Source organism: Artibeus jamaicensis, unplaced genomic scaffold (assembly GCF_021234435.1).
Source record: "Artibeus jamaicensis isolate MK-2021 breed Jamaican fruit bat unplaced genomic scaffold, CSHL_Jam_final contig_482, whole genome shotgun sequence".
In the NCBI taxonomy this organism is placed as follows: Eukaryota; Metazoa; Chordata; class Mammalia; order Chiroptera; family Phyllostomidae; genus Artibeus; species Artibeus jamaicensis.
The window spans coordinates 13,807,781-13,831,303 of record NW_026521857.1 but is presented as its reverse complement, the minus strand read 5'-3'; the positions used below and the strand labels follow the sequence as shown (position 1 = coordinate 13,831,303).

Below are 23,523 nucleotides of genomic sequence, written 5' to 3'. Positions count from 1 at the left end.
AACTCAGCGAACTTGTGTTTCCACCCCATTTCGGCGCCACGCTTTCACCTGCGCTAGCCTAGGGGCTTCATGCAGATTCTGACCTAGTCTCTCACCCCATTTTCTTTGCGTCCTTCTCAGATGCTACCTGCCTGCCTGCCTTCTTTCCAACTTTCAATAAATATTTATTGAGCACCAACAAAACGTCAGGCTCTGCATTGGGAGAGCAAGATGCACACTTGCCCCACGGATCTTATAGTGCAGTGGTTAAAAGGGACAAGCAGTGCAGCAACTGCTTTATTGATAAGATTCCCTTGGCTTCTGAGGCGGGCTATTCATGCCCCACGTGACTTGGCCACACTTAGTACCTCCCGCCTAGCTCAGAGCCTCCTCAATATGACTTTATATTTGTGAAGTGCTCTCCCAGGTTGCCACAGTTAGATTTTTGCAGGACCTAAGGAGAAGGTCAGAGAAAGAGAATTACAAGAAATAAGTAGGCCAAGAAAGAGAGAGAGGAAAGAAATATTTTTCAGCATGAAATTATTTAGTCCTTTCTTTTCTTACTCAGGTTTCCTCTTTAGAGCAGCAGCATCTGGAGTAGTGAACTCAAGACATTCTCTGAAGCACCTGTGACGTCTTCATGTTTGGGGCTCTTGGGAGTCTCGAGAACTCAGTAAGTGGAGTTCTGAGGAAGTTCTGCTCAGAGGAAGGAGCATCACACAGACAGGGGCCCTGGCCCACAGCGAATGGCCAGCCTGCCCAGCTCCCCTCATCTACAGGACTGGAGGAAAGTGACATCTCACTCATGTGAGATGCACCACTGCCTGACTCATCTGTTTCACAGGCTGCTTCTGAGTGACAAATGAAATAAAACATGGAAAGGGCCGTGCACTATTTGTGTAGAGAATCCCTATATGCAACAAATGTCTAAGAAACCTGTTTGGGCCAGCAACTTGAGTAAGGAGTCACTTTGTAACATAATTTTGCAGTGGTTTGTTAGGGAGCAACCATGCTTGCCTCCAACTGGTTAAGAGCAGGTTAGAACAGAGTGCAGGTTCAGCAGCCATAGTCAGAGTCTGTGTTAGGTTTACAGTGGTTCAGTTCACACCTGCCCTGCTTCCTCGTTTATGTGTGCACTCCACGCACAAAAACATGCTGGGGAAGAATGTGAATGGAACATTCACGGCTTCATCATTACTTCTCAAAGAACAGGTAGGTGAATAATTGGGCATCCTGCTATACAAAGGGCTGAATGCTATCTGGGAAAGTAAAATAGAGAATTCCACAAGGGTAATGACTATGCCGTCTTCTTCACCACTTTATACCCAGAACCCAGGGCCACACCTGGCGCATAGTAAGCACATAAAAGTATTAGCTGCAGTGGAAGCCCAGCATGACCTTTTATTGTAGCGTAACTTCTGCTTGGGGATTGACAGGAGAATAGAGTTTATGTGTTTTTGTGACCATTTCTCCCAAGCAAAACTTTGAAACTATGCTGCAATGTCTACCTTTGCTTTAATTGGTGACTACTTAATAAAATATTTTAGAAATTAAAAGTCTGTTTAAACAAGTAATTAATGGTAGAGTTGAAGGCATTTAAGCTGTTGCCCATTGAGTCCTTGACTGACAATGTCAAAACAACCATCATGGCAAAGGCAAAAATATTCCGGAATGCAACAAAAATGAAGACAGAACAAAACAAACATCCTTTAAACTATCAACTATAATTATAAAAACGAGTGCAAACTTGTATTTTGCTGAAGTCCTGAAACTGCCTTCAGGGGCAAGAGAGCAAACATTACATTAAAAAACCAAAAGAAAAAAAGCAGCTATAATAATAGAACTAGTTTGTCTTGAGCCTAGGAGGGCGATACCTTCCTGGATTGTTCCACAGCGTTTACTCTTCAGCCATCTGTTTCCCTAGTCCCTCTGCATCCTGTTAAACCAGTGCTGTCCTGGGAACAGGAATCTCTGCTACGACTTCACAGCATTGCTTCAGCTTCCTGTCCTGGTTCTGCAGGGGCTTCGCTTAGCCTCGCGTGTGAGTGTGCACTTGCATATCGGAGGAAAGGGCATCAAGGCAGGGGTCGAAAAAAATCACCCCCAGGGCAGGCCAGCCTGGTCTGGACTTGCTTTCTGTTTTGGGGGGCCAAGAGCCAAGCATTCCTAGAGTGACTATTTCATGTTTGTTTGGTTTTCCTTTTTAAGTAACAGTTGACGTACAATATTAGATTAGTTTCAGGTGTAGAACATAGTGATTCGGCACTTACATAACTTATGAAGTGACCACCCCAACAAGGGGTTAATATCCAAAATAAATAATGAACCCATACAACTTAACACCAAAACAAACAAACAATCCAATTAAAAAATGGGTAGAGGACCTGAATAGATATTTCTCCAAAGAGGACATTTAGATGACCAATAGACATATGAAAAGATGCTCAACATCACTAATCATCAGGGCAATGCAAATTAAAACCCCAATGGGATATCACCTCGCACCTGTCAGAATGCTACCAACAACAACAACAATCAACAAACAAGCGCGGTGAGGATGCAGACATCAGGGCACCCTGCGCACTGTTGGCGGGGCTGCAAATTGGTGCAGGCTCTACGGAAAACAGTGTGAAGATTCCTCAAAAAATTAAACATAGAACTACCACATGACTTAGCAATTCCACTTCTGGGTAGGCAGCTGAAGAAAACAGAAACACTATCTTGAAAAGATCTATGAACCCTTCTGTTCACTGCAGCATTATTTACAATAGCGGAGATGGGAAGCAGCCCAAGTGTTCATCAGTAGACAAATGGGTAAAAAAGTGGTGGGACATACACAGGGTCCGGCACAAATAACGCCCCTGTTCTTATTACAGACTCTTTTATTACCAAACCATAAGCATGTAATTCTGTAATAGCGATATCACACTCAAGCACACCTTCTGACATTTTAGGTGAAATGTTCAAGTGAAAACTATAAATTATTACGCCTATATTATTACCCTACCAAACACACTTAAGCAGGCCCTACTTCTGATGGACTCCTGTATAATGGAATATTACTTACCCATAAAGAGAATAAAATCTTGCCATTTGCAACAACATGGATAGACTTAGAGGGCATTATGCTAAGTGAAATAAGTCAGAGAAAGACAAATGCCATATATTTCACTTATGTATGGAATCTAAAAACAAAGTAAGTAACAAAGAAAACAGAGAACAAACTCAGACACAGAGAACAATTTGATGGCTGCCAGATGTGATAGGGGTTGGGAAGATGACAAAAAAGATCATGGGATTGGGGGAAATCACCAGGTATAAAAACAGTCACAGGATGTAAAGTACAGCGTAGGGAATATAATTTTTTAAATCCATGGATTTTTCAAATATACTCACACGAGGATATGCTTACTGATTTTGGAGACAAGGGAAGGGAGGGGGAGAAGGTATCAGTTGGTACCAGATCTGCAACCTAGGCTTGCACCCTGACTGGGAATTGAACTCATGACACTTCAGTTTACAGGAAGATGCTCCAACTGAGCCATGTGGCCAGGGCTCCATAGATTTTTAAAAAGATTTTATTTATTTATTTTTAGAGAGAGGAAGGGAGGGAGAAAGAGAGGGGGAAAAATATCAATGTGTGGTTGCCTCCTGCCTGCCCCCTCCTGGGGACCTGGCCTGCAACCAAGACTTGTGCCCTGACTGGAATTCTAACAGGCAACCCTTTGGTTTGCAGACCTGCACTCAATCCACTGAGCTATACCAGCCAGGGCCATGGATTTTTTTAAAAGCTGCCAATTAGCATTGAGCACTGTGCTTAGTGTTTTATATATGTTACCATGTTATCTCAATAGATTGACCTCACAGCTACCAAGTGAGATGGCTTTTCTGTTCGTTTGTTTGTTTGTTTATGATTTTACAAATGAGCAAGTAGGTCTCGAAAAAGGTTGAGTGGCTTGGCCTTTTACAAGACTCAGAGGTGGCAGAGGTGGAACATGAACTCAGGCTGACTCTGTGCTCACAGCCCTTAGGTTCTTCAAGCTTCCCTTGGTCCCCCACATTCCCTCTGGCAGCTTTCTATTTCTTAAGAGTCAAAAGCAGCCCTGGCTGGTGTGGCTCAGTGGGTTGGGCATTGTCCTACACACAGAAAGGTCACCGGCACGTGTAAGAGTTAACCAATCGGTTTTTCTCTCCCTCTCTTTCTCCTTCCCTTCCCCTCTCTCATAAACAAACAAACAAAATCTTTTTTTAAAGGGATAGAGAGAGTCTAAAGTACCCCAGCAGATTTATCATTAAAATTTTTAAAGCTGGGAATCACAGGATGAGATCAGCATGTCTACAGGCTCCTCCCTGCGTGTAGGAAGACACTGATGGAGGGAATACCAGTGAGGGGGCCGCTGTCTTTCCTTCTGGAGGAGTCCGCCCTCAGAAGCCTTCCTCTCCCTCTTACCCTGAAAGGATTATTGACTATTTTAGAAATGCTGAAAGAAAAAAAAGACATAAAATGTGTAAGATGAAATTGTCACCCAAAAGACTGTGTTTCTGTTCTGCATTGTTGCCATCAGTGTTGAGAATACCTGGTCCCAAGCATCCTCAGTCTGGTTGAGCAGCAAAGACAACAACAACAAAAAACCCACGGGGCTTGCCTAACACACCTACAAAGTGTCTTACTGTTGTTCATTTGTCTGTCACCCATGACTAGAAGGTAAACTAGAATCCGAGAGACAGCACCTTGTCTTGTTCACTCTGTTCTAGCAGACATTCAACAAATGTTTGTTGAGTGAACAAATGAACTCTGGGCTGTCGGGCCAGGCCTGGTCCACATGGCCTGGCGCATGCGCTGCCCTAATCTTGCGGGCTGCCCCTGCCAGTCCATTTAGGGACCCCAAAGAATAAAACAGCATGAACAGACGCAACTTCTCTCCACATCTTTCTTCAGAATTCCCAGTGCTGCTGCCCCTCTGTAAAGGATGCTTGGCAGCTCTCCCAGTGAGTGAGGGGCCAGAAGTAGGGGCACATCCACAGCCAGCTGGCGGGTGGAGGCTGACTCCCACTAAGGGAGCCAGAAGGGGGCTGTCCTTTCTTCCGTGCAGGACAGTTTGTCTGAGAGGCTGCCCTGGAGCCCTCGGACACGGGCATTACATTCTGCCAGCACCTGAGGACAGCTCTCAGTGTCAGGAGAAATGCTGAGCAGGGGCCTGGCGGCCTTCCTTCCACCCCGGCCGCCCTTAGGCTGAGCATCACCCCCTCACCTCTGTTCCTTTCTTTGTGGCCCTTTTTCCCTCCTGCCCTGTTTCCCGGCTTTATTCCTCCCTGGCTTCCTGTCACACTCACCTCTTTGTCTCCTCTCTCTACTCCTCAAATGACATTTTTCTGGTGCCCTCTGTAAACCCAAAGATGCCTGCCAGGGCCTTTCCTCTTCCTCATTTCTTCCGTCTCATAAAAAAAATGTACTCAATCTGGATTTCAAGTCTCCTTCTGGCACCTGGTTCTGTGCGCCCAGGTGGCCTGAGGGGCAATCCCTCCCCATGGGGTTGCTCAGCTGCCCCGAGGAAGGTTCTGAGAGGCAGTTGTGTCAGACCTGGATTTTGTTCCACGCCATAACCCCTCCCTCCAGCAGTTCATCAAAACTCATGTACTGACTGTGACCCCTTAGTGGGTTTAGTCAGCTCTGGAATGGATTCTCTAGTAACATTTAAGTAGACGATGTTTTCTAAGCACCCAAGGTCAAATTAGGGAGCCGGTATCCACAAAGGTCACTCAATACAAGATAAAACATTTGAGTGAGAAACCTACGTCCCCAACTCGACTTCATGGCTCCAGTCTCCTCTCCAGAGGGCTGTCACCTCTGAGCCTCCCTCTTAGCCGATGGCTCCCCCAGCACACACATCAGCCAGCAGTTCACTCACCGAGGGCGGCCTGGCCTTTGGGACCCAGCCTGCCCCTCTGCTCCCTGGACACATTGTCCCTCCTACCTGCAGTGAGGTAGTGTGTTTTGCAGTTTAAGTTCCTCCCTGGTGTAGAAAAAGCAAGCGAGGCATTTAAAAGTCAAGTTCTCTTCAGAGAGAGAACCAAAAGTCACCTCAGCAGAAGATAGTTTTTTGTTTTTTCTGGAAAGCAAACATGGTCACACTCCCTGCCTTTCTGCATTCTCTGCCTGCCTCTTCCAGTGGGGATTCCAGATGCCCTCTATTCTCCAAGCTCAGTCTCTCTCCTTCCCCAGGGCCAAAGCTTTGGAGTCAGCTCCCACTGCCAGAGTATTTCAGACAGCCCCAGGCCCCAGGGAGCAGAAGAGAGAGTGACATTTAGAGGGCATGCAACATGAGAGAGGCTTGTTCTGCTTCCTTGCCCCATTTCTTTCTGGGCAACTCAGCTGACCTGGCCCCTCCGTATGTGTGCCTACTTCGGGATCCAGCCGAGTCCGTTTCTGCCGAGTCCGTCTGCTTACACACCAGCCCTCTGCTGCTGCCCCAGCCGTACACAGTTCCAGCCCAGTGGTTCCATTTCTGGTTTCTGGCTGGTTTCATCTTTCAAAGCTTCAAAGTGAGAAGAAAATTCTCTCTCCAACTCTTGACACAGAGAAACAGCTCAGGAAATATGAGTTGAATGTGGTGAAGAATAAAAGGAAGGGAGGGAGGGAGGGAAGGAGGGAGGGAGGGAGGGAGGGAGGGAGGGAGGGAGGGAGGGAGGGAGGGAGGGAGGGAGGGAGACTTGGGCTCTTGGGAATGGCCTGCCACCTCAGGACACCAGGCCCAGAGATTCCGAAAGCAAGAGCTTCTTAAGCAAGGTATTCGGGGTGAGTGGACGGTGGGTGGGGAGAGGCAGAGCAGAGGGGGTGAGTTGGCACGTGCTCCAGTGAAAAGGGAGGCCAAGGGCTAGGAGCTCACAGCTTCCCCTGCCAGCCCTGGACGCTCCAGGTCTGCCCCACTGCACTTCTCCCCATGCCCTGGGAATGCCAGAGGCCCCTGCCTCTTTATTTCATTTAGGCTGTTTCTTCTACCGGAGGCATCTTTCCTCTTCACTGCACTTTTCTTATTCCTGCTCCTCTAAGACCAGGTGCAAATTTCCTGCAGGGCCTTCCCACCCGTTCTTTCCCAGAGGCCAGGAGCTCTTTTTACTCTGCCAGCCTTTGCTCACCATCCTGGTTCAGCACTTGGCCGACCCTATTTGTCTGTATGTCTCTCCCTTTGACAGCTCCATTTGTCCATGTGTTCACTCACTCACGCTCCATTGCTGAGGGCCTACTGTGAGCCAGGAAGCGATCCAGCGGAGATGGGGAGAGACCTGGCTCCCAAGTGCTGCCAGGCAGTTCACAGCCCTGAGGGAGAAGGGGACTTCAGGAGTGGTTACCAGATGGTGAACATTCTGAAGAGGAAAGTCAAGGTGCTACGGGAGGTATATATGAGGGCAGCGTACTTTAACCCAGGGTCAGGGTGAGACAGAGAAGGGTTCCCTAAAGATGGAACATCTCAGCTGAAGCCTGGAGGAGGAGGAAGCCGCAGCCAGGAAGAGAGGTAGGGTGTGTGTGTGTGTGTGTGTGTGTGTGTGTGTGCGCGCGCGCGTGAGCGAGTGTGTGTGTGTGTTATGCCAGTGGGAGGAACCCAAGCAGAGTCAAGCAGCTGGTGGAGGGAAATAGCCTGGAGAGTCAGGAAAAGATCGGGGAAGACCAGGAGGGGCGTGTTCAGTACCAGCTCCTGAAAGGGAGGGTCTGTGACTTATTTGCTTTTGTATTCCTGGGGCCCTGCAGAGTAACAGGTGCTCAAGGAGTGTTTATTGAACAAATAAAGAAATGAAAACACATTAGTTTAAAGAAACTGAATTTAAACAGGACATGGGAATTTGAAAAATGAAACAGAACCACCTCTTAAGGCCAGCTGTGCCCCACAAGGGCTGTTTCAATGTTGGCTGCGAGCCGAGAAACAACAGACCCACTCGGCTGGCACCTTAAGGACAGACGTGGCATGAGCTGGTCAAATTTAGCCAGACAAGTGTGCCATGGATCCAAAGCAGACCTATCTGGGGCCAGTGAGGGGAATCTAAGTGATATCTGCCAGGCTGGGACCTTATACCGCAGGGGAGTCTAGCAGACAGTGACCCAGTCAGGGGCTGTCTTGACACCACTGATCAGAGAGGTGGCTCTCTGCTACTCCCACAGTCATGTGGACTTTGAAGACTCAAAGCTTCTCAGAGCCAGGGAGGAACCTAGGAATCATCTGTGTAGCCCTAATTCTACAGATGAAGACACTGAAGCCAAAGAGGTTGAGTGACTTACCCTAAGTTTGTGGTAGGACCAGGCCAGGTCTCGGGTCTCCTGATTCTACATTCGGTCTTCTTATTAGTACGTTTGAAGGGAAGAAAGGAAGAAGGGAGAGGAGAGAAGGAAGGGAAGAAACTGCACTGTGGTCATTTCATAGGGACTAAAGCAAAGAGAAGTCCACAGCCAAGAGTGATGGGAAATACAGTGCGTTGTAACAGACTCCTAACCTGAGTTAAGGCGACATGTTGACAGGGAATGAGTGAGAACGCAATCCTCATCTTTCTCAGCTGAGGGCTCAGTCTCCGGGAAGTTAGTTTCCACCTCATAGATCCAGGATGCCATTGTCTGCAGTTGGGATCACAGATATTCCTACATAAGCCTGTTTGATCCTTACCTGTAGCTAGGAGCTGGGATCTAAGACAAAATAGCCAAAGTCTGAGTCCTTGCTTTTGCATTATTTCCCAATCTCTCTTTTTACCTTCTTTCTAGTAAGAGAACTTATTTTTTTAGCTGGCCACGTGGCTGCCAAGAATAAAGATTTCATTTCCCAGCTCCTTGTGGCTAAGAGTTGCCTGCATGACTAAGTTCTGATCAAGGCATGTAAGCAGAGGGATCAGGTGCAGCTTGAGTTGGGAAGTCAACTCAAAGCAGTGGTTCTCTATCTGGGGAGATTTTGCTCCCCTGTCTGCCAACAAAGGGAACATCTGGCAATATTTCTGATGGTCATACCCGGGAAGGAGGAAGTTACACTGGTACCTAGCGGGTGGAGGCTAAGAATACTGCTAAACGTCCTACAGTGCACAGGACAGCCCCCAACAACAGTGAATTATCTGGTCCAAAATGCCCAAGTACCAAGACTGAGAAACCAAGCCTTAAAGGAAGAGTCATGCTCATCTTGCTCCTTCCTCCATGCAGCTGGCTGGAGTCTGAGCTGGCAACTTTGACCATGAGTTGGAAGCCACATGTTGAGCATGGTGAAGCAACAAGATAGAAGGAGTCTGGGATGTTGATGCTCCCGAAGCTGCCCCATCAGCTGCTTTATCAGATGGCTCACCTCCAGACTTTGTCACCTAAAACAGCATAAAGTTGTAGTTCATGTAAACCTATGTTGCTTTGAGTTTTCTGTCACTTATAGCTAAATCTAACTGATACAACTTCCTCCCTCTTAATCCCCCTCCATCCCCTCCAATTTCAGTGAGCCTCAGCCCATGCATTTCCAGCTCCTGGTCTTCGCATCCTTTTGTGCTCTCAGGTTTCACCTCCAGACTTACTGAAGAGCTATATTCACCATTTCTCACTTTGATCTACTTTAAATTCTGGTATTTGCTCCAAGATCCACCTTATTGCAGTTCTAAGACTATCAGGTCCCGCTCCTTGCAGTTCTAGCCAGTCAGGCTCTCACCAGTCCTAAGACTGTGCTGTGTCAGTTGGGTTCTAAACATTTCTTTGTAACCCATTTTGTGAGTGGAGCCATGTTCTCCCAAACTAGGTGCTGTCTCTAGTGCCTAGTGTACAGTGTGGGTACCAGCCCAGCAGAGTGGAGACTTGATCAGTGAGAGTGGACCCTGGGCCCTACAGGTGCTACCAGCTGGGTCCCAACCCTGGCCATACTGCCGCTGAAAAATCAGTCCATTCACCCATACGTCCATGCACTCTTTCAACACCTTGCATGAGTCATGTTCAAGGGCCTAACACGGAAACTGCTAGAACAATACCCTTTAGATCTTCCATTTCTCATTACTGTTTACCACAGGCTTAAAAATGACAACCACTTGGCTACCAAGTAGGATTTCCCAGTGAAACAGAGGGGAAGGACTAGCCCTCTCTTTACGCCTCTTCATTGTTTCCGATAGAGGACTTGATATTAACTAGGCCTTTCCTTTCTGGGGTTTTAAAGTCTGCTACTGGCAAGCTGAGTAAAAAGTCATAGTGACCCCACTATACAAATGACCTCACAGTTACACAATCACGCTATCAGGGATATATAAGTAAATCATTTGTATTCAAGGACAGATACTTCAGAACAAGAAGGGGAATTTTAATCAGCATATTTGCTACTGCTTGAGACTGTTGACCTGACATCTTGAAAATATAATGAAGTGCATATGATGGATCCCTTCAAGGGGGAAGTGGGCAAGAACCAAAGAACAGTAAAACAAAGAGCGTCCCTGCCGGCCTCCTTCAGACGGACCCTTTCAGACACTGCGCATCGGTCTGCTCAGCCTATACCATTTTCCAGTCTATCTTCTTTACGCCACCCAGGCTGTGTCCTAACCCCTTCTCATTACACTAGTGCATAAGTTGGCCCTAGGTTCAACAGTCCTTTCCAAATGCATCTTCCTCCCTAATTACCCTTCTCAGGATGCGATCTCTCTCTCTCTCTCTCCCTGGAAGTCCCATACTATTGTACCTATCTCACTTAGAAACCTTTTTTACCTTGCATCGCAGTTGGGTAGCTATCACATTTCTATTAGGCTGTAAGCCAGGCACATGGCTTTTTTCTTTGTATATCAACTAGACCCTCAATTGCTCCTTGCTGAAGAGATGAAGTCATAGGGAAACACCAAGTACAAACTCATTGGGATGGGATGAAACTGTCTCCCTAACCATCGGCCCCCATTTTATTTAGCCTGTGCACTGTCTTCTAAATTTATCATTCTACAGCACATCTACACCCATGCCAAAACAAACTAGGACCTCCCCACTGCCTATTGCATTAAATGCACTTTCCTCATCTTGAATCAAGCCTGCCCTTACCCCCTTTGCCAATCTGGCCTCAGTCCTTCCTGCCCAACCTTATCTTCCTCATCTCCAACTGTACTACCATAAGGACCCATCTGTCCCTCTTTTCTATCTTACTGTCTAAATTTCTTCATCCTGGAAACTTTCCTTTTCTTTCCCCTATTTCCACATTGCCATTTAGTATAGTTTGGTTATTGGATTGGCCAAAACTTGGCGTTAAGGGTTTTTTTTTGTTTTGTTTTTAGGATGAAAATGCCCATCATTTAAGTATGGCGAGTAGATTTTGTCTGACAAGAGATGAGTCTTTGTAGTCCTTTAGGGGTGGACTGCACCTTTGTTTTGGGAAACTATATACTGGAGGTAGATGAAAATAAGAGTCCACCTAAGGTTCTTGGGAGAGAACTGAGGAAATCATGAAGCTGAAGGTGGATGTTTTCAGTGTGAGAAACTGAGGGATCTGTTTGGTAGCACACATGGTGTCTATAGTCAAGCAGGAGTCAGGTATGGAGGTGGAGGATGTTTCTCGGGTTGCAACAAATTTAGCTCACACTGTACCTGAATTTTGGTTTGTTCCTGCAAGATGTGGAATTTCTGTATTGAGAGTTGCTTGCTAAGAGCACCAAAAAGTTGTTACATAATTACGATGTGCCAAGACTGAGATAGAACTTTATAAAGATTAATTCCTGTAATCCTCATTACTTCAGGGTTTTTCATATGAGGAAGAGAAGGCTCTGAGAATTTAAGAATTATGTCTTACAAATAAGAGGTAGAGCCAAGATGCCAACATCAGGAACTGGATTCCATCGCCTGCGCTCCTGACCTCTACTACTAGGGTCTTTATCTAATATTTATTTTTAAGAAAATTTATTTATTTATTTTTAGAGAGAGGGGAAAGGAGGGAGAAAGAGAGCAAGAGAAACACCATGTGACACTGATCATGCACCCTGACCAGGGACTGAACCCACAACCCAGGCTTGTGCCCTGACTGGGAATCGAACCAGGAAACTTTCACTTTGCAGGACAATACCCAACCCAGTCTCCCCGAGTAGGGCTCTTTGTTTTTTAAATCTCATCCTTTAAAAATTTCATTTTGGGCTATGTTGTATAATCAGCATATTTATTAAGTGCTTATTATTTGCGAGTGCAAACTCAAAAATATTTTATCTGTACTGTTGTCCAATCACATTTTACCACTTTTTCATATCTTGCATTATTTGCTTATTGCTTCATATTCATAGGTCACATGTCCCCCATGGAATTTGAAGTCTTCTTGAATTGTGTCTTAAACTTCCACTCTGTCTCCCACAATAGACTCAACTGTATCATCCTTAAATACTCACTGAATTGTATTAGACTGGTACTCCAATTACCTTCTCCCTTTGGAGCAAAGCTAGTAAAAATATATAACAATATTGTAAATTTCTAGATTTTTTAGGGAAGGCTGAAGCTGCTTCCAAGCACTGCAAATAGAAAAACATCATAACTTAATTCTGCTGTACAAACATGAAAAGTGTTATTGCAAACTCTCAGAGGTGTACAATGGATTTGAACTTGAAAACACCAAGATGAAGTTGTGTTTAATTTAGGGTTTTGCTGTTCAGGGAACTCAGACTGCAGTCGGGCAGAGATCAGCCTGTTTATAGGTGGTTATAGTCGTGCTTTGGCTCCCTCTGTTGGCAGGAAAGAAGTGGGTTTTTTGTTTGTTTGTTTTGTTTTTACTTGCATGAATGCTCGATTCCCATTGTATAATGGCCACTGTTTACTCTACGCATTGCCTGAGAATATTTAGCTCTCAGATTTGGCAAAGGGGAAGACATAAGGTACTGGATTTTCCCCCTTGGATGACAACTAAATACACATTTCCATTCCCTTTACAGGTTAACATTGCTGCTTCAGAAGCCAGACTCACTATAACCCTCTTATTGTCAGAGAACACATGCAGCCCTTGTTCTGCTGGAGCTTTCCCAATCTTCTAACTGTAGGGCGTGAAAAGTACAACCCAGATTGCTCATAGGGTTTGTCACATAACCCTGTTTTTCCCACACGGTCTGCTGACCATGTATTTTGCTAATGTTTTCCATGATATAAAGGGTGTGGTCTCAACTAGTGATAGGAACCATATATCTAAAATTCTGTTTGATTCATTAATTGGGATTAAGGACATACATACCTTTCCTTAACACAAGGTTTCTTTCAGAATTCCCCTTCCCGAAACTTTTATCTGCTTAAATCGTTATTTACGTCAATGGCTCATCATTGGAGAGTGGCTCCAACACCTCCAGGCCAAATTCCTCTGTACTTATTCCTGCAGGTATCGCCCCCCCCCCCCGCCCCCTTCTGCCTTGTGCAATTCCAAAGATCACTGAAGACTCTTAGATGGCACCAGTGCTTGACACATTACAGAGTTCAATAAAAATCTGTTTAAATATTTAAAGTCATATTCTGTTTTAATGGTCAATTTTGTGCATGTGAGATTTCCCCCATGCATCTGAAGGCATGAGTTTTATTTTCTTGATCTTAAAGCATAATAATGCGACACATAAAATGTTTTCAAGGAACTGTATTTGTATTATGGTGGAATGAAACAGGCCTGGCAGAAATCAGGTCCTTGCCACTTACCATTTGGAGAGGCAACCCACCAAGGGCCCTTCCCATCCTTGCACATTCTTGCAGTGACCAACCTTGAGGGATGAGGGAATAAAGAGCAGGCTTGCTTACTGCATGGTGTAAAATAGTGGGTTCCCCAAGTTTAGCATTTCTCTCTTGTAACGTAACCCATTTTGTGTGCAAGCATACATCTGGGCCTATCTAGTTGACTTCTGTGAGAAATAGGGTTCAGAGAACCTACACAAACATGTTGACAGGCAGGCTACTGCTTTTGCTTCAAGTCTTTCATCTCTGATCCAGCAGTCTTCTGTTCTGTCAGCATCCATGAAATTGTGGCAAGCAGACACGTTAGCCTGCAAGGAGGGTAAAATCTCAGATTCTTCACAGTTCTTAACACTAGCTAGTCCGAACACAGTATATTTAACCTGTTTTGGGGGAGGGTTCCCTTCTTTCTAAAGACAATAGTACCTGCTGACAGTATTGTTGTGGGGTTAAATAAAGTAAGAATGTAAAGATATCTATGGCAGTAGGTATCTTCCAGATACCTGGAAGTTCCCCTTTTTCCCTTTACAACACTGACTGAGACTGGCTGTCGATGTTACACAGGGAGGGCTGGCGTGGATCACACAGCGGGCTGTGACTGATCCTGGTTCAGTGCAGAAGTGGGTAGTGGACCAGGCTGCAGCATGCGCACCGCGGCAGCCCCGTAATATCTACGCAATCAGGCTCGGAACGCTGCAAACTGATTGGAGCTGGAGGCCTGGGTTCTGTCTTGCTGCAGTGGTTGCATAGCAACCACGCCGTTTTAATTTGGGTTATCTATTTCTAGTGGCTTTGGGTTTTACTGCTGGGGATTACTGGGGCACCGAGGAGCCCCCTCGCATCCCCACACCAGAAATAACTCCCCTGATTCGTGACGACCGCTCTGGCTCCGCCACTCGCCACCACCGGGAAACACCGCGGCTGCCCGCGCCTGCTCCCGGCGCCCCCACGCGAGCAGTCAGCTTCACGGGTGCCGCCCACGCAGCCGCGTGCTCCGGAAGCTCGGGCTCTGAGCGGCTGCGCGGCGCCCGCGGGGGCCACTCCCGGGGCTTGGAGGAGTTTTCAGAGGATGCTGCGACACGGGGCTTGTCGTGCCCCTCAGTCCACCAGAGCCCGGATGCCTCAGAAATTCGGCTCTGGGTCTGTGGGGTGCGAAATGCAACCCAAACGCCCGTTTACCGCACCCTGCGCAAATAAATACTCGCAAGCACGCACACAGACGTCTCCTCGGCCCGCGCTCGTAGCGGCGGGCCTTGGCCGCGGGCAGCCAGGGAAGAGCCCGGGACCCGCGCGGGGCCGCCGCTGGGGATCGGCCGCTAACAGGTGCGACGTAAGTGCCCGGCGTTACCGGCCCGGCTTAACGGCGCAACGGCTAGCATCGGGCCCGCGCCGGCCTGGACTGGAGACCCGGTAGGCGGGGCGCTCAGGCACGGAGGGAGCCCGAGGGGAAAAAAGCGGACGTGATTTGTCCTGCGCGGCCGGGTACGGCGGCTCCGGCGGCCCAGAGACTGGGCTGCGGCTGTCCGTCACATCAACCCATCGGGACTCCGCGGGCTCGCGGCGCCGTTTCGCTCGTGGGCCGCGCCGACGTCCTTGGGAGGCGGCCTCCGGGGGAGGACGGATGCTTGCGGCCCACGTTTGGGGGCGCCTGCTGTGCCTGGTGGTGGCCTGGCCTGCGCAGCAGGAACAGCCACAGGGGCGTTTGCCAGGGTGCGGAGTCGTTGCCTCTGGCTTAATGTAGCAGATGCGCGGAAACTCCAACAGGTGGCTCCGTGGCGCAATGGATAGCGCATTGGACTTCTAGAGGCTGAAGGCATTCAAAGGTTCCGGGTTCGAGTCCCGGCGGAGTCGTACCCTTTTCCCCTTGCATTTTTCCCCCCCACAGTGAGATCGTTTCTTTCCTCTCCTTTTCCTAAACCGTTTAACTCCCTACTTACTTATTCCGAGATCTACCTCCCCACCCCCGTCCACCACCACTGCATTCGGCTTCTGCAGCATTTTTACCTGTGGTTTATCGCGCGGCCCCGCAGCACCCGTGCTGCCCCGAGTCGGGTCTCAGGGCCTGCGAACAGCCGCCTCGGAATGCGCTCCGCGAACTGGGAACCGCGGCCCTGGGCGGCGGCGGAGCCCGGCCTCGCGCTTTGGCCTTGAGGAGGGGGCGCTGGGGAGGTGCGTTCTGGGAGCGCCGCTCCCACGCCTAGGTTGTTACTCCCCGGCCGGAAGCGCTGGGGTGGCAGCCCCGGTGCGGCGCGGGAGGACGCGGAGAGGAGTCTGCTCCCCGTGCTGCTCCGTGCGGGCCGACTGCCCCCTCCGCCCAGAAGGCCTCGCAGCGATTACCGACGGAATCCCCCGTGGGGTCCCTCTCCAAAATGCAGCTTTCTGGGCGTCACTCCGGGATTGTAACTCAGTCCGTTAAAGGCAGGGCTAAGGAATCTGTGTTTCTGGTAAGAATCCCCCTCCCCTCCCTAGGACTCCAGTGCAGAGGTCCGAGGTACAGTCTGCCTCTCAGCTCCTCCAGGCGGATATTACTGTCTGTACCTCGGCTGACAACTCAGAGCTTTGCACAAAATTAGGATTTCACCTCACTGAGTGTGAATTCATTCAGTGAATTAGCACTGAATGCGAATGAATGAGTGGAATTTTAAAAATTCATTTTAACAAACTCTAAGGCAAAAATACAAACCCCAAAATTGTCAAAAAAGGTACAGGGAAAAATAAACGTCCTTGTGGTTGCTATATTTCAGCCTTGCAATTCCATTTATAGGCCTTACTGAAAATAGTTTATTGAAAATATTTACAGATTTATGCATACCAGCATTTTTATATCTATAGTCTCACTGTGTATTTATTGACGTCAAGGACGTAGGTGGTACACACTTGGCAGTATACTATACTTGTTCTTTCACTTATTGAATAGGTAGAGCCGCCTTGTTCCACTGTACATATGTTTCACAGCTCCCAATTGTTTAGCATTTAGGTATCCAGTATTTTCCTGTTACAAACAATGCTTCAATGAACATCCATGTTTTCTGATTATTGTACACAAGTGCAAGTGTATTCCTAGAAGTTGAATTACTGGGTCAAATGTTTGTGCATTCTTTGATAGGTATTGCCAAATTGCTCTCGAGATTGTACCATTTTTTTTCTCACCAGCAATGTGTAAGAGTGCCCATTTCCCCACAGCCCAAATGTTATCCAGCAGGTAAAAAAAGATTTCTAGTTGTAGTTTCGTGTCTTTTATTATGAATGAAACTGAGCATCTTTATATCCATAGAATGACTTGTATTTCTTTTTTGTGATATATTTAAAAATTCATATCTTTTTTTAATGAAGATTTTATGTATTTATTATTAGAGAGGGGAAGGGAGGAGAAAGAGAGAGAAACATCAGTGCGATGACCCTCACTCGCCCTCAACTGGGGACTGGCTCCACAGTGGGGAATCAAACTGGCGACTCTTTGGTTCGCAGGCTGGTACTCAGTCTACTGAGCTACACCAGCCAGGGCTCATTTCAGTCTTTAAAAAAATTTTTTATTGTATTGATTTTAGAGCCCAATTTGTTGTTCCAATTATTTACACATTCATTGGTTGATTCTTGTGTCTTACTGGGAATCAAACCTGCAACCTCACTATCAGGGTGTTGCTCCAAAACAGCTGAGCCATTTGACTAGGGCTCTTTTTTGGGATTTATCTGCTGTGATTTTTCTTGAGTTTTGCTATTGCATCATAGGTCATTTTCTTCCTGATTTGTAGTTCTTTACATGTTAAGGAAACCAGCCCTTTGTGATTATAATTATTTTTTCCAGGTTATTTGTCTTTTGATTTCGTTTATGGTATTTTATATTTTGTCTTACAGAAATTCATATATTTGGATTTATCACTTTTATGGCTTCTAGGCATGAGAGTATACTGCCTTCAGATTATTAAATAATTTTGTCATGTTTCATTTTGGTGTTTTTACAGTTTTACTTTTATATGTAAATCCTTATTTCATCTGGAAAGTATTTTTTTTTATAAGGAGGGAGGTAAGTGTTTCACCCAAGAATCATTGATAATGACTGCTCCTCCTTTCCTACACTAAGTCGAAATGCCCCCTTTATCATTTTCTAAATTCCTATATGCACTTGGGTTTCTGGATCTTCTCTTCTATTCCATTGATCTGCCTGTCTTAATTCTGATTGACCAGAATGGTGCTACTTTAATAACACAGTAGGGCCAGTCCTCCCTTATAACTTTTTTTAAAGATTTTTTTAACCATCTATTCTTGAATTATTATTTTTTCCCACATAATGTCAATAATGAACACTTATTTAGTATTTGTTATATACCAGGTACTACTCTGAGTGCTTTATGCATTTTAATGCATTTAATCTTCCTGAAGAGCCCTGCCAGGTAGATATTGGCATCCCCTTTGGTGGAAGAGGCATGTGAGACTCAGTTACGTAACTTGTCTAAGGGTACGCAGCAAATAATGAACAGTGTAGCGGGAGGGGAACCCAGGGAGCCTGGGTCTGGGGGTGAAGTCACAGTCTGTATTGTCTTTTCGTGTGAGCTTTAGTTAAAGCTAGTCTGGTGTAATTTCTAATCTTGGGAGATATTTATGTTAGAGTCATGTTATTTACTGATTAATATAGGGAGAATTGAACTAATTATGATGTTGAGTCTTCCTATTTGAGTATTGGGAAATTTTTTTCTTTTTTAAAGAATACCCATTTCTTTCCATTTGTTCAGCACTTCTATGCTCTTAGGAAAGTGTCAAAGTTTTCTTTATATATATCTTGAGTTTTTAAAACTGTTTCTGGATGGTTTTTTTGTCGTTGTTTTGGTTGGGATCGTCCCTTATATTTTCTAGCTGGTTATGGTTCTGTATATTAACTTTTGATATTTTAAATAATTTAATATCCAGCCATCTTATTATTTTACTACTTACAATAGTTTTTCAGTTCAAAACCACAGTGAGATGCCACTTCACACACATTAGGATGGCCGAAATAAAAAAGATTGACATTAATAATGGTTGGCACAGATGCAGAAAAATTAGAACCCAATACATTGCCAGTGGGGATGTAAAATGGTGAGTTGCTGTGGAAAACTGTTCGGCAATTCCTCAAAAAGTTAAAGTTGCTGTGTAACCCAGCAGTTCCACTCAAAGGTATTATATATACCCAAGAGAATGGAAAACATGTCTACACAAAACGTGTACATCATTGTTCTCAGTAGCATTATTCTTAATGGTAAAAAAGTATAAACAACCCAAATGTCAGTTAACTGATGAATGCATAAGTGACATACCTACATCCATACAATGGAATGTTATTATATTATTTGGCAATAAAAAACAATGAAGTACTGATTCATGTTGCAACATGCATAAGCTTGGAAAATATTATTCCAGTGAGCTGGTTGTGAAAGGAGCCAGTCACAAGAAACTACATATAGTATGATTCCATTTACAGTTGGCCCTTGAGCAATGCAGGAGTTAGGGGTGCAAACCTCCCCTGGCTATACACACCTACAGTCGAAACTCCATATATAACTTTGACTTCCCCAAAACTTAAATTGTCCCCCCTCAGTATGTGTGGGGCTGTGGCTCAGTGCATCGAGTGCTGGCTTGCAAACTGAATTGCTGGTTTGATTCCCAGTTGGCACATGACTGGGTTGTGAGCCAGGTCCCTCTAGCACACTGACGCTTCTCTTCCTGTCTGTGTCCCTCCCCTCCCCTCTCTCTAGAAATGAATAAATAAAACTTTTATAAAATTGCAAAGATCAGTGTATGCAGTCAGCCATCCATATCCACAGACTTCCAACCATGGATTTAAACAGTACAGGTATTCATTGAAAAAAAATATGCATCTAAGTGGACCCGTGCAGTTCACACGAGTTGGTCAAGGGTCAGCTGTATAGTAGATATCCAAAACACAGAAGATACGTTAGTGGTCGTCAGGTGCTGGGATGTGAAGTGCCTGCTAATGGGTGTGGGTTTTTTCTAGGGGGGTGATGAAAATGTTCTGGAATTAGTGGTGATAATCGTACAACTCGTAATACATAAAAACCTACTAAACTGTACACTTAATTTTTTATTTTTAAAAGGTTTTATTTTTAGAGAGGAGAAGTGGAGGGATAAAGAGAAGGGGAGAATCATCAATGTGTGGTTGCCTTTCAAGTGCCCCCCACTGAGGACCTGGCCAGCAACCCAATGCCCTGGGCAATAATAGTGATAACACGTATTACTCTGACTGTGTGTGCATGGACAATATCCAGAAGGATATACAGATAACAGTCCTGGGGCAAGAGAGGCAGCAGTAATGTTTGAGTCTTCTTCATAATAAGCCTACCTTATCCTTGTAATACAGAGTTAGTTTTAAAAAGGTAAAGGTAAATTCCTGGGGAAAAAAAAGGTACAGGTTAAACACCCTAAATGCTAATGAGGAAGGGGGAAAAAAGCATTTTGTGCCTATTCTTAAATCACTTGTACATGGCAGCCCTGACAGTGCTTTTCCATTAAATATCTTCTAACTTGATTTAACATTTATTGACCCCTTACACTCTACTACATGCTGGATCTCAGCCATAAATACACCTCATATTAGCTCTTTGTGCTAAGAGTGGAGAAGCATGTGATCAAGATTTACAGAATGATCCCAGCAGGTATCATGTCCTGAAGGTCATATGCACCATGTTAAGGATGGAAAACCACTTTGTAGCTTTTAGGTGGGAAGCAGTGTGTGCATATGTATCTTGTACCATCCCTCTGGCTGCTGTGTGGATCCCTGCTGTGTGGAATAGGAAGACCAGAGCCTGGAATATACCAGCTCAGAGCAGCTGCAGCCACCTAGGTAAGAAAATGATGAGCACTGGAATTGGGAGGTGGTTTGAGGAGACATGAAGTGTACAAACTGGAGGCATAACAAAGGAGGTCGGATTGGTGGGACTTAATTGACGAACTAAGGGATATATGCCGGAGGGTGAGGGAGCAGCCAGAAAAGCTCCCATTTCTAATTAGGGCAGATAGGTGGATGCTAAAATAGTCACGGAGGCAGTGAAGAAGCGGGTTTGAGGGAAAACTGAGTACAAGTACAGATTTCCCTGGGTTGAGTTTGAGGTCTCTGTGGAACACCCTGGAGATGTACAGTGGCAGCTGGATATGCCATGCCAACGACAGAGCAAGCTCTCAATACATTTATTGAATGAAAGAACTAAAGGAAGGTAGGTATGTGGAAAGAGGGGAGGAACAGAAGGTCTGGAGCTCAGGAGACTGATCCAGGCTTGAGACTTAAAATTCATTATCCTGCAAAGACACTTAAGACTCTGGACATAGATGAGATCATGCAGGGAGTACAGAGTGAGAAGAGGTGAGTTGAAGACAGAAGCCCAGAGCAGACATCTGAATGACAGGCAAAGAATGAGGTCTTCAAAGACACCAAGAGTGCAGCCAGAGGGGTAGGAAGAACACCAGGACAGGGTTGCCTTTTCTGATGCAGCAGGTTTCCTGTAGAGAAGGGAGTCGAGAGGACAAAAGCAGCAGCTCACATTTTTCTAAACACCTACTTTATGCCAACAACTTTAACACTTGCCATTTAATTATCTCCCGAATCCTAAGTACAAATTACCCTCATTTTACAGATGAGAAAATTATGGTGCAAAGATGTTAGGGGAATAAAGTGAAAGGATTAGTTTAGGAATGATGGAAAAGTGCCTGCTGTTCTGAGGCAAGTAGGAAGAGGGAAGAGAAAAGCATGAAGGTGAAGGGAAAATTGAAGGAGCTGGTTTGAGGACCTGTTTTCTTTGTGCTCTTTTTACAGCTCTGCCACACATACCCAGGATCCCAGGAAGGTACTGACAAAGTGGGAGCTGCTACAAAGGGCGGAGACCTTTCATCTTATTGCCACTTGTGCCCAGTACAGACTCAAGACCAGTGGCCAGGAGTGGTTTCATTTCCATTTACTGCTGATCTGGGGCTTTCTAGATCCCATCAGGTGGTACTGAGTGGCATCTCAGGGATGCTGGCCTTGATTACTGGCCACTTCACCTGTAGCAGCCTGTGCCCAGTTCCCTGAGGTTCCTGGGTCAAGCTTTTGCCACTCCCAGCACCCACCCTACACCCAATGTCCCCACAGTTCTTGTGTACCAAATGCCTTTGGTTCACGTACTGCACAGTCAGAAATGTCCAGTCTTATTTTTGTTTCTGGTTTTTTGTTCTCCAGCTTTTGGTACCAAATGGGCTATGTTGAATTAGGTAGTGGGCAGTGCCCAGAAAATATTTCAATAAAAGCAAATATATATATATCTCCCCCCACAAATGTATATACATAGTATATGTATCATATCTTCATTCACCTTCAAATTGATACCTATTTTTTGAGAACTGTCTTTGTGCAAGGAACTATATCAGAAGGAAAAACTGAAATTGCATTTTCTTAAGAGTCTTTCATCCTGGTGAGGGACAGAGAGCCATGGATTGGTGAGTCCATTAGGACTGGCTCTGGCTTCGAGTGACAGGAAACTCAAAACAGGAGTGGATTTGGCTAGAGAGGTTTCTTTTCTCTCATGTGAAAGTGCAGGGAGTGACAGCTACTGGATCATGAGGATCCAGGCTCCTCCTCATCGTTTCTCCCTTAAAAATGCATCTCCTGCATCATGGTCCAAGATTGCTTTCGCCATCAGGTGGACACACCGGTCAGTGGGGAGAAGATAAAGGGACAGAGCCCCACTCTAAATTCATCCTTCTTTGAAGGGCACTTTCAGCCGCATCCGATGAAAGGTTGGGAGTCACAGCTTCCTGACAGAGGGCCACAGTCTCAGCTAAAAATCATGTTCTGTAAGTAAAGGGCCAAATTCAGCAATTTCTGATGGTGACGTAGAAAAAGGTGTGCAGACAGCTATAGTGCGAGGCCAAAATAAGTGACAGAAAACATCATACTTACTAGCTCTGACCTTGGCCAGGTCACTTAACCTGTGACCGTTCCTTCACTTAGAAAATGAGGATAACTGTAGCACCCACCTCACAGTTTACCTCGGGTTACCTAAACTGTGTAACAGGATGAGTTTTACAGTTTAGTCAGTCAGATGCTTGGGGAGTTTGTTACCTAAAAAGCATTTTTTTAAGCCTTACTAAAAACTTTCAATAAAATGTTACTGTTATTTGAAAAATAGTTATTGCTTGAAAGTTTGAATTATTTTTCATGAGCTTGTTTTCCTCCCATTTCTCATTCGAAGAGTGGGATCCCTAAATCACTCCAAAACGTGACTCAAAGTTTTCCTGAGCTTTTCTATATAGCCTCTGTCCCTACCCCTCTCTTCTTTTTCTTAAAAAACCTTGCCATTTATCCTCTGGACAGCTGAGTATTGCCTCACCTGACATCCCTGTTACGGGGAGGACCCAGGGGCATTTTGGCAGGTCTCAATATAAAATCTCTCTTAAGTAGTGTTACCTTATGGCAGAACACTGGCACGGAAGTAATTTTTGTGTCAGATGCTAGAAAACTTGGGGCCCACCTTTACCAACTGTTCAAGTCTCATAGAATTGTCTTATTAACTCTCACCCTGGCTTCATCTGATTTCCTCCATCCTCACTTTCCTTTTCCCAATTTCCTTACTTAAAAATACGCTGTCTTAAAAACATTTTGAAATAAGACATTTTTAGAAATCTCTCAAAAAGGGTTAGGGTATTTTGAAGGCCCTTCTTTTTTCATCAGCTTTAACCCAAACTTTCTGGGTAGTCTTCATTCTTTTTTAAGTCGTTTTGCACCATTCCTTTGGTTTCAACTGTAACTATGATACTGGCCACAAGCAGATCTCAGCACCTGCGTTTTCTGAATTCACAGCTGACAAAAGGACATTTCCTGTCTGCCATCTCTCTCTCTCTCTCTCTCTCACACACACACACACACACACACA

General features: G+C 45.6%; 2 long non-coding RNA genes and 1 other non-coding gene across 3 annotated transcripts; 1 reads left to right on the top strand and 2 right to left on the bottom strand.

Annotated features, from left to right (window-relative positions):
• Nucleotides 1-6,691: 6,691 nt before the first annotated feature.
• LOC128627906 (uncharacterized) lies at nt 6,692-8,577 on the bottom strand. Its single transcript, XR_008392201.1, has 3 exons — nt 8,464-8,577; nt 8,252-8,307; nt 6,692-7,297 (listed from the first exon to the last, which is right to left on the bottom strand). It is a non-coding gene; the product is annotated as an uncharacterized LOC128627906 (long non-coding RNA).
• Nucleotides 8,578-9,144: 567 nt separating this feature from the next.
• Nucleotides 9,145-15,715, bottom strand: LOC128627895 (uncharacterized). Its single transcript, XR_008392188.1, has 3 exons — nt 15,632-15,715; nt 13,827-13,938; nt 9,145-9,306 (listed from the first exon to the last, which is right to left on the bottom strand). It is a non-coding gene; the product is annotated as an uncharacterized LOC128627895 (long non-coding RNA).
• TRNAR-UCU (transfer RNA arginine (anticodon UCU)) lies at nt 15,394-15,478 on the top strand. Its single transcript is given in 2 exon segments — nt 15,394-15,430; nt 15,443-15,478. It is a non-coding gene; the product is annotated as a tRNA-Arg (tRNA).
• Nucleotides 15,716-23,523: the final 7,808 nt, after the last annotated feature.